Below are 11,451 nucleotides of genomic sequence, written 5' to 3'. Positions count from 1 at the left end.
CCTGCTGACAGCATCGCTAGATCTGACAGGGTGTGTTGTGTGGATTTGTCACCATAAGCTCCTCTAAACTAAAGGCTTCTTTGCATAATTGTGTTCATTGATGTATAGTTCTACAAGTTTATGCTATGCTTCTTCATCCCCAACCCAGATTCTTCTAAATACTCATTCATGTTAATTCTGAACAGCTTTCACATTTCCCCAGGGTTTTTGAATTTCAATTTTATGTTTTCTTATAGAAGTATCAGCTGGATCTTCTTGTAAAATTGGGTCACATAGCTATATAACATCGTTATATCTTGCCATGGCGTCAGATTTCACTTGACTCTGTGACTGCGGGGAAACTTCAACTCCTGAAGGCAAAACAATGCCAAGGCATACTGACCATAGCCTAGGGCTGCAATCATTACCTATTCACATATTATCCAACTACCATCTCCAACCATAGAAGCATATTCACTAATTAACTCTTAAACTTCTACCATTTGACCACTATTTCAGGAACTTTGTTCTTTCCTTTTTCTCATTTTATCTCACATCTTCTTCCCAAAGCTCAAATCTTCTAAAAGATAAGACCTTTGTCATCCTTCCAGGATCTAGAGGCAGCTGTGCACTTTCCCTGGAGAATTTTTAAAATTATAATCTTGTGATCATTTTGTTTTTCATGTCATCATTCTTTTGTTTTTGAATTTTATTTTTTTATACAGCAGGTTCTTAATTAGTTATCCATTTTATACATATTAGTGTATACATGTCAATCGCAATCTCCCAATTCATCACACCACCACCACCGCCACCCCCCCACCACTTTCCCCCATTGGTGTCCATAGGTTTGTTCTCTACATCTGTGTTTCTATTTCTGCCCTGCAAACCAGTTCATCTGTACCATTTTTCTAGCTTCCACATATATGCATTAATATACGATATTTTTTATTCTCTTTCTTACTTCACTCTGTATGACAGTCTCTAGATCCATCCACGTCTCAACAAATGACCCAATTTCGTTCATTTTTATGGCTAATATTCCATTGTATATATGTGCCACATCTTCTTTATCCATTCATCTGTCGATGGACATTTAGGTTGCTTCCATGACCTGGCTATTGTAAATAGTGCTGCAATGAACATTGGGGTTCATGTGTCCTTTTGAGTTACGGTTTTCTCTGGGTATATGCCCAGTAGTGGGATTGCTGGGTCATATGGTAGTTCTATTTGTAGTTTTTTAAGGAACCTCCATACTGTTCTCCATAGTGGCTGTATCAATTTACATTCCCACCAGCAGTGCAAGAGGGTTCCCTTTTCTCCACACCCTCTCCAGCATTTGTTGTTTGTAGATATTCTGATGCTTCCCATTCTAACTGGTGTGAGGTGATACCTTATGGTAGTTTTGATTTGCATTTCTCTAATAATTAGTGATGTTGAGCAGATTTTCATGTGCTTCTTGGCCATCTGTATGTCTTCTTTGGAGAAATGTCTATTTAGGTCTTCTGCCCATTTTTGGATTGGGTTCTTTCTTTTTTTAATATTGAGCTGCGTGAGCTGTTTATATATTTTAGAGATTAATCCTTTGTCCGTTGATTCATTTGCAAATATTTTCTCCCATTCTGAGGATTGTCTTTTCGTCTTGTTTATGGTTTCCTTTGCTGTGCAAAAGCTTTTAAGTATCATTAGGTCCCATTTGTTTATTTTTGTTTTTATTTCCATTACTCTAGGAGGTGGATCAAAAAAGATCTTGCTGTGATTTATGTCAAAGAGTGTTCTTCCTATGTTTTCTTCTAAGAGTTTTATAGTGTCCAGTCTTACATTTAGGTCTATAATCCATTTTGAGTTTATTTTTGTGTATGGTGTTAGGGAGTGTTCTAATTTCATTCTTTTACATGTAGCTGTCCAGGTTTCCCAGCACCACTTATTGAAGAGACTGTCTTTTCTCCATTGTATATCCTTGCCTCCTTTGTCATAGATTAGTTGACCATAGGTGCATGGGTTTATCTCTGGGCTTTCTATCTTGTTCCATTGATCTATATTTCTGTTTTTGTGCCAGTACCATATTGATTAGATTACTATAGCTTTACAGCATAGTCTGAAGTCAGGGAGTCTGATTCCTCCAGCTCTGTTTTTTTCCCTCAAGACTGCTTTAGCTATTTGGGGTCTTTTGTGTCTCCATACAAATTTTAAGATTATTTTGTTCTAGTTCTGTAAAAAATGCCATTGGTAATTTGATATGGATTGCACTGAAACTGTAGATTGCTTTGGGTAGTATAGTCATTTTCACAATATTGATTCTTCCAATCCAAGAACATGGTATATTTCTCCATCTGTTGGTATCATCTTTAATTTCTTTCATCAGTGTCTTATAGTTTTCTGCATATAGGTCTTTTGTCTCCCTAGGTAGGTTTATTCTTAGGTATTTTATTCTTTTTGTTGCAGTGGTAAATGGGAGTGTTTCCTTAATTTCTCTTTCAGATTTTTCATCATTAGTGTATAGGAATGCAAGAGATTTCTGTGCATTAATTTTGTATCCTGAAACTTTACCAGATTCATTGATTAGCTCTAGTAGTTTTCTGATGGCATCTTTAGGATACTCTATGTATAGTATCGTGTCATCTGCAAATAGTGACAGTTTTACTTCTTCTTTTCCAATTTGTACTGCTTTTATTTCTTTTTCTTCCCTGATTGCCATGGCTAGGACTTTCAAAACTATGTTGATTAACAGTGGTGAGAGTGGACATCCTTGTCTTTTTCCTGATCTTAGAGGAAATGCTTTCAGTTTTTCACCATTGAGAATGATGTTTGCTGTGGGTTTGTAATATATGGCCTTTATTATGTTGAGGTAGGTTCCCTCTATGCCCACTTTCTGGAGAGTTTTTATCATAAATGGGTGTTGAATTTTGTCAAAAGCTTTTTCTGCATCTATTGAGATGATCATATGGTTTTTATTCTTCATTTTCTTAATATTGGTGTATCACATCCCCACGGCCTTAGCCGCTCCGCGGCATGTGGGATCTTCCCATACCGGGGCATGAACCTGTGTCCCCTGCAATGGCAGGCGGACTGTCAACCACTGCGCCACCAGGGAAGCCCTCTGGAGAGTTTTTATCATAAATGGGTGTCGAATCTTGTCAGTTTGTTCTTCTTTCTCTAGTTCCTTTAGGTGTAAGTTTAGGTTGTTTATTTGAGACTTTTCTTGTTTCTTGAAGTAGGCTTGTATTGCTATAAATTTCCCTCTTAGAGCTGCTTTTGCTGCATCCCATAGGTTTTGGATTGTTGTGTTTTCATTGTAATTTGTCTCTAGGTTTTTTTTGATTTCCTCTTCGATTTTTTCAGTGATCTCTTTGTTATTTAGTAACGTATAGTTTAGCCTCCATGTGTTTATGTTTTTTACATTTTTTTCCCTGTAATTGATTTCTAATCTCATAGTGCTGTGATCAGAAAAGATGCTTAATATGATTTCAATTTTCTTAAATTTACTGAGATTTGATCTGTGACCCAAGATGTGATCTATCCTGGAGAATGTTCCGTGTGCACTTGAGAAGAAAGTGCAATCTGCTGTTTTTGGATGGAATGTCCTCTAAATATCAGTTAAATCTAGCTGGTCTACTGTGTCATTTAAAGCTTGTGTTTCCTTATTAATTTTCTGTTTGGATGATCTGTCCATTTGTGTAAGTGAGGTGTTAAAGTCCCCCACTATTACTGTGTTACTGTTGATTTCCTCTTTTATAGCTGCTAGCAGTTGCCACATGTGTTGAGGTGCTCCTATGCTGGGTGCATATATATTTACAATTGTTATATCTTCTTCTTGGATTGATCCCTTGATCATTTTGTAGTGTCCTTCCTTGTCTCCGGTAACATTCTTTATTTTAAAGTCTATTTTATATGATATGAGTATTGCTACTCCAGCTTTCTTTTGATTTCCATTTGCATGGAATATCATTTTCCATCTCCTCACTTTCAGTCTGTATGTGTCCCCAGGTCTGAAATGGGTCTCTTGTAGATAGCATATATATGGGTCTTGTTTTTGTATCCTTTCAGCGAGCCTGTCTTTTGGGTGGAGCATTTAATCCATTCACATTTAAGGTAATTATTGATATGTATGTTCCTATTACTATATTCTTAATTGTTATGGGCTTATTTTTATAGGTCCTTTTCTTCTCTTGTGTTTCCCACTTAGAGAAGTTCCTTTAGCATTTGTTTTAGAGCTGGTTTGGTGGTGCTGAATTCTCTTAGCTTTTGCTTGTCTGTAAAGCTTTTGATTTCTCCATCAAATCTGAATGTGATCCTAGCCAGGTAGAGTAATCTTGGTTGTAGGTTCTTCCCTTTCATCACTTTAAATATATCATGCCACTCCCTTCTGGCTTGTAGAGTTTCTGCTGAGAAATCAGCTGTTAACCTTATGGGAGTTCCCTTGTATGTTATTTGTCGTTTTTCCCTTGTTGCTCTCAATAATTTTTCTTTGTCTTTAATTTTTGTCAATTTGATTACTATGTGTCTTGGCATGTTTCTCCTTGGGTTTATCCTGCTGGGGACTCTCTGTCCTTCTGGACTTGGGTGGCTATTTCCCTTCCCATGTTAGGGAAGTTTTTGACTGTAATCTCTTCAAATATTTTCCCAGGTCCTTTCTCTCTCTCTTCTCCTTCTGGGAACCCTATAATGTGAATGTTGTTGTGTTTAATGTTGTCCCAGAGGTCTCTTAGGCTGTCTTCATTTCTTTTCATTCTTTTTTCTTTATTCTGTTCTGTGGCAGTGAATTCCACCATTCTGTCTTTCTGGTCACTTACCCATTCTTCTGCCTCAGTTATTCTGCTATTGATTCCTTCTAGTGTAGTTTTCATTTCAGTTATTTTTTTTTTTTTTTTTTTTTTTTTTTTTGTGGTATGCGGGCCTCTCACTGATACAGTCTCTCCCGTTGCGGAGCACAGGCTCTGGACACGCAGGCTCAGCGGCCATGGCCCACAGGCCCAGCCGCTCTGCGGCATGTGGGATCTTCCCAGACTGGGGCACAAACCCGTGTTCTCTGCATCGGCAGGCACACTCTCAACCACTGCGCCACCAGGGAAGCCCTCTAGTGTAGTTTTCATTTCAGTTATCGTATTGTTCATCTTTGTTTATTTGTTCTTTAATTCTTCTAGGTCTTTGTTAAACATTTCTTGCATATTCTTGATCTTTGCCTGCATTTTTTTCCGAGGTCCTGGATCATCTTCACTATTGTTATTCTGAATTCTTTTTCTGGAAGGTTGCCTATCTCCATTTCATTTAGTTGTTTTTCTGGGGTTTTATCTTGTTCCTTCATCTGGTACATAGCCCTCTGCCTTTTCATCTTGTTTATCTTTCTGTGAATGTGGTTTTTGTTCCACAGGCTGCAGGGCTGTAGTTCTTCTTGCTTCTGCTGTCTGCCCTCTGGTGGATGAGGCTATCTAAGAGGCTTGTGCAAGTTTCCTGATGGGAGGGACTGGTGGTGGATAGAGCTGGGTGTTGCTCTGGTGGGCAGAGCTCAGTACAACTTTAATCTGCTTGTCTGCTGATGGGTGGGGCTGTGTTCCCTCCCTGTTGGTTGTTTGGTCTGTGGCCACCCAACACTGGAGCCTACCTGGCTCTTTGGTGGGACTAATGGCGGACTCTGGAAGGGCTCATGCCAAGGAGTACTTCCCAGAACTTCTAATGCCAGTGTCCTTGTCCTCATGGCGAGACACAGCCAACCCCTGCCTCTGCAGGAGACCCTCCAACACTAGCAAGTAGGTGTGGTTCAGTCTCCTATGTGGTCACTGCTCCTTCCCCTGGGTCCCAATGCTCACACTACTTTGTGTGTACCCTCCAAGAGTGGAGTCTCTGTTTCCCCCAGTCCTGTCAAAGTCCTGCAATCAAATCCCACTAGCCTTCAAAGTCTGATTCTCTAGGAATTCCTCCTCCCGTTGACGGACCCCCAGGTTGGAAAGCCTGATGTGGGGCTCAGAACCTTCACTCCAGTGGGTGGACTTCTGTGGTATAAGTGTTCTCCAGTTTGTGAGCCACCCACCCAGCAGTTATGGAATATGATTTTATTGTGATTTTGCCCCTTGTACTGTCTCATTGTGGCTTCTCCTTTGTCTTTGGATGTGGGTATCTTTTTTGGTGAGTTCCAGTGTCTTCCTGTCTATGATTGTTCAAGAGTTAGTTGTGATTCCTGTGTGCTCTCACAGGAGGGAGTGAGCACACATCCTTCTACTCTGCCCTATTGAACCAATCTCCCATGTCATCATTCTTAATGCCAGTCCTTTTATCCTGAATCATCGCAAAATAGCTTGCCTGGCTGAAGTTCTAAACAAATTTAGGTGAGTGATATTTTGGACAAGTAAAATGCAGCTTTGTTCCCACATTAAAACTACAATTGAACCATATGAATATATTATGATGGATTATTTTCTTTATTTCCCATAGTTACTGACCTAAAACACCAATTTGTTTAATTTTTTCCACAGTCTTGAGGATCTCTGATAATACAAAATATAGAATCTCCCTAATGTACAGCCTTACCTGTCAAGGAGTTATCATTGAGCTTTGCTTTTTATAGTCTATGTCTTAAAAATAGTGGGCTTTTTTCAAATATCTTTTCTCAAACAATACATGTGCCTCTTTCTCTCCCTCCTTCACCCTGATGTTGTTTCAACACCTGTCATTTCTTCCTTCTTATTGAGAAACTATGTCTTAGTTATTCTGTTCCCCATTCCCATGTTTCAAAGCATTTTTTCTTGATGTCATACCAGTCACTAAGCTTCCTGTTCTGAGACTGTAGAATCCTGAGAAACCTAATTTAGGGGCTGAGCTAATCACTGGTCATCCAGGAGATAATTCTTCAGATTTTGAACTACGTATTTACTTTGCTTCTTCAGTGGTGGTATAAGAATGACCTAGGAAATTTGTGGAAGAAAGAAGCGTCCTGTGCCCTATCCCTGTGCCCAGAGATTATTAACAAGTTCCTCATGTGATTTTGGTGTAAATGATCCCTAGGTCTGCAGCCAGTGCACCAAGGATTGGAGAAAAAGGAATTCATATTAATTGAGTGACTTCTCAGACACTGAACTTAGTAGTTTGTCTGTTTGTCTGTCTAGCCACACACACACACACATACATAAACACACACACATATTTAAAAATCATCCAAAAGATCTATACATAATGTTATATTCTCTATTTTGTAAAATGGGATAATGAGGCTCAAAGAGATTAAATAAGTTGTCTACTATTGCATATTTAGTTAGTGGTAGATCTGGTATTCAAATCCAATAATATCTTTTCCAAATCCATGGTTTTATTTCTTCAATCCAGCCCCAGTAAAGGATTTTGTGAGGAATATACTTGGAACTAAGGAATATTGGTAAAAATTAGCTGTTAATAAAATAAAAGTTTATAATGACTTTTATTCATTCATTCAACAAGTATTTATTGACTATTCTATGTGGCAGGGACTTGTATAGTAAGGACATGGGGGGAACAAGACAGGTCCTACACACACAGATTGTCTTCTAACAGCCAAACATTATATAGATAATTACTAAATATATTGTAATTGTAATGAGTGTTAATTATTATTTACGTTTTCCTTCATCTAGTTTCATCAGCTAGGGATTGAAAGCTGACTGAGCATAAAAAGTAGACCCATGGAATCCATGAGAATATATTTTTCCTGGGCAGGAATCTTCTGATTTTTTCATCTTAAAAGTGAGAAAATCACTGTTTATTCCACTCTGACATTCTAATATGAAGCTGTATGGCACAGTGCAAAGAGCACTAACCTGGAAGTCTTGAGGTTCCCAGATTTATAAAGGTACCTCTGCCACCAACAAGCTGTGGGAGCTCTAGCAAGTTTCTTAATCTTTGTAAGTCTCAGTTTCTTCATCTATAAAATTAGGTTATTGCCCTTCATTTTTCCAGTTTTGCAAGTTCCCTATAGAGGAACAGCCCCACCATGGTGCCCTGGAAACCTTCTTTGTATTCACACAGGCTTAAATTGCAGCTAATCTGAGTTTTGGCAGAATGTGTTTTTATCCTCTGGAATGCAAGAGGATGGGAGGCTTGTGAGAAGTTGCCTTGAAGATCCCACTAGTCTCCCTGTTTCCCCTGCTAGTCTCTCATGAGATAGATTATCAACACCTACCAGGTTTCGATGAGATATGATGTTTTCTGCCTGCTTTTTTCAAGGTACAGCTGAGACTACAAAACCAATTAGTTCCAGTCTAGAATTGGCTCCTCAGCAGTGGGTGTCCTACAACTCACATTGCAGTCATCAGCCCCTTTTGTTTTGGTGTTGTACTTTTTGGTATGTAAGACAACGGCCCAGGGAGCTGGTACGTTTGACTACTCTTTTTTCACTGTCTTTGTAAGTAATAAACTGCATCTAAAAGTGGCTCATTGTATTTTTGCCAGCTGACTCAGTCAGGCCTTGGTCTTATCTTGTGTGCTTGACAGTTTCTTCCTGCTCCAGTGTTCTCTTTGAGCTGTGATGAACTCAGTGTGTGTTAAATGGTCATTAGGAACTGCAACCAAGACCAGGCCATAGTCCTTGGTGTATGTATTTGCTGAATAAACATTATGCTTAGCCTATGCCTTGAGAATATATAACTGAGGAACTAGCTGGAAGAGTGTCTATATGTTTAGAGAATTATAAAAGCATGTTGAAGGATGAGCTGATGGTAGTCTCTTGGTAGCCAAAGGGGATGAAAATAAGGACAGTATTCAGGCTAGGTTAGGAAAGCTTTAGGGGAAAATAAGAAATGCCTACAACAATATCCAACTCCTTACGGGGCAGCCCAAGCTGAGCAGTGTGGTCTGAGAGAGTAGCTTACCCCACCGTGAATTGTGCACCTGGCCAAGGAGGTCCACAGAATGGACCCAGGGCTCATCTATACTGCTGGGGAGCATCACCTCCAGGGGGAGGAGGATGTAATCTTGAGGCTCTGCTGCACACCTCAGAATTCAACCTTGGGGCTGTCCTTACAGTAGATGCCTACCAAATAACTTTTGGATTAGCAGGAATGAAAGATGCGTGAAGATGTATAATGAATTTTACCTTAATGGATCTTCTTCATAGGATCAGAAGAGGCTAAGGAAAAAGGATCATTGCATGTAAAGAAATATAGTAATAATCATTTTCTTCTGTATTTTCAGTTTTTTTTTTTTTTTTTTTTTGCGGTACGCGGGCCTCTCACTGTTGTGGCCTCTCCTGTTGCGGAGCACAGGCTCTGGACGCGCAGGCTCAGTGTCCATGGCTCACGAGCCTAGCCGCTCCGTGGCATGTGGGATCCCCCTGGACCGGGGCACGAACCCGTGTCCCCTGCATCGGCAGGCAGACTCTCAACCACTGCGCCACCAGGGAAGCCCGACAAAGGTTTTTATACACATTGTTTCATGAATATTTATTAATTAATTTTTTGACTCCATGCTAGGCACTGGAGTCACAGAGTCAGTCAAGTTCTCCTTTAGAACCTCAAATTGGTAGGAAATAAGTGTTCAAAAACAGATACGTTTATCAGAATGTGGCAACTGTCCTAACCTTTGGATATTATAGCAGCATAGAGGAGGGGCATGTAGTACAAGACAAGAATATGTCTTGCTAATGGGATGGTGAAACAGTGAGAATTTTCAAGGACAATCCTATTCTCATCATAGTTCACCATAGGAGAATGTCCTCAAGAATGGATGGTATAAGGCAGGGTCTTTCTAAGGAAGGGTCTTTGCTGCATCTTTGGAGAGTGCAGAGAATCCCTCAGAGGATTCTTGGGATAAAAATGCAGGAGCTAAAAGCCATCTAAATTTTAAAAGGAGAAGTAAATTATTTCTGTTCACAGATGACATGATCTCATATGTAAGAAACGGTAAAGATTCCACACCAAAAAAAAGTTAGAAAAAATAAATGAATTCAGCAAAATAGCAGGATACAAAATCAACACGCAAAAATCAGTTGTGTTTCTATACCCTAACAATGAACTACTAAAAAAAGAAATTAATAAAACAATTCCATCTGCCTCAAAAAGAATTAAATACTTGGAAATTAACCAAGGAGATGAAAGACTTGAACAATGAAATTACAAAACATTGCTGAAGGAAATTAAAAAAGACAAAAATAAATGGAAAGTTGGCCAATGTTCATGGATTGGAAGACTTAATATTGCTAAGATGTCCATACTGCCCCAAATGATCTGCAGATCCAATGCATTCCCTATCAAAATCCCAACTTTTTTCACAAAAATAGAAATATCCACCTTAAAATTCATATGGAATTTCAAGAGATCCTGAATATCCAAAACAATTTTGAAAATGAAGAACAAAATTGGAAAACTCACATTTCATGATTTAAAAACCTACTACAAAGTGACAGTAATCAAAAAGTGTGGTATTGGCATAAAGACATATATAGACCAATGGAATAGAATAGAGACCAGAAATAAACTCTTACATATATGGTCAAATGATTTTTGACAAGGGTGCCAAGACCATTCAATGGATGAAAGGACAGTCTTTTCAACAAAGAGTTCTGGGGGAAATGGATATCCACCAGCACTAGAATAAAGCTGAACTCTTATTTAACACCCTATCCAAAAATTAACTCAAAATTGATCAAAGACCTAAATGTAAGAGCTAAAACCATAAAACTCTTAGAACAAAGCAGGAGGAAAGCTTCATGACATTGGATTTGGCAATGATTTCTTGGCTATAACATCAAAGGCACAGGCAACAAAAGAAAAAAATAGGTCAATTGGACTTTATCAAAATGAAAAAATTTTTGTGCATTAAAGGACTTCTATCATCAGAGTAAAAAGGCAACCCACAGAAAAGGAGAAAATATTTGCAAAACATATATCTGATATGGGATTAATATCCAGGAAATATAGAGAACTCTTAAAACTCAACAACAAAAAACACACAAACTTAGCAGAAGGAAAGAAATCATAAAAATCAGATCAGAAATAAATGAAAAAGAAATGAAGGAAACGATAGCAAAGATCAATAAAACTAAAAGCTGGTTCTTTGAGAAGATAAACAAAATTGATAAACCATTAGCCAGACTCATCAAGAAAAAAAGGGAGAAGACTGAAATCAATAGAATTATAAATGAAAAAGGAGAAGTAACAACTGACACTGCAGAAATACAAAAGATCATGAGAGATTACTACAAGCAGCTCTATGCCAATAAAATGGACAACCTGGAAGAAATGGACAAATTCTTAGAAATGCACAAACTACCAAGACTGAATCAGGAAGAAATAGAAAATATGAACAGACCAATCAAAAGCACTGAAATTGAAACAGTGATTAAAAATCTTCCAACAAACAAAAGCCCAGAACCAGATGGCTTCACAGGCTAATTCTATCAAACATTTCGAGAAGAGCTAACACCTATCCTTCTCAAACTCTTCCAAAATATAGCAGAGGGAGGAACACTCCCCAACTCATTCTACGAGGCCACCATCACCTTGATACCAA

The 11,451-nt window shown here is 38.6% G+C and overlaps 1 pseudogene; it reads right to left on the bottom strand.

Annotated features, from left to right (window-relative positions):
* Positions 1 to 16: 16 nt before the first annotated feature.
* Positions 17 to 8,889, bottom strand: LOC103089722 (ER membrane protein complex subunit 2-like; annotated as a pseudogene).
* Positions 8,890 to 11,451: the final 2,562 nt, after the last annotated feature.

The sequence above is a fragment of the Lipotes vexillifer genome, unplaced genomic scaffold (assembly GCF_000442215.2).
Source record: "Lipotes vexillifer unplaced genomic scaffold, Lipotes_vexillifer_v1.1 scaffold1480, whole genome shotgun sequence".
Lineage (NCBI taxonomy): Eukaryota > Metazoa > Chordata > Mammalia > Artiodactyla > Lipotidae > Lipotes > Lipotes vexillifer.
The sequence above is the reverse complement of the archived record's forward strand: the minus strand, read 5'-3'. Positions and strand labels throughout refer to the sequence as shown.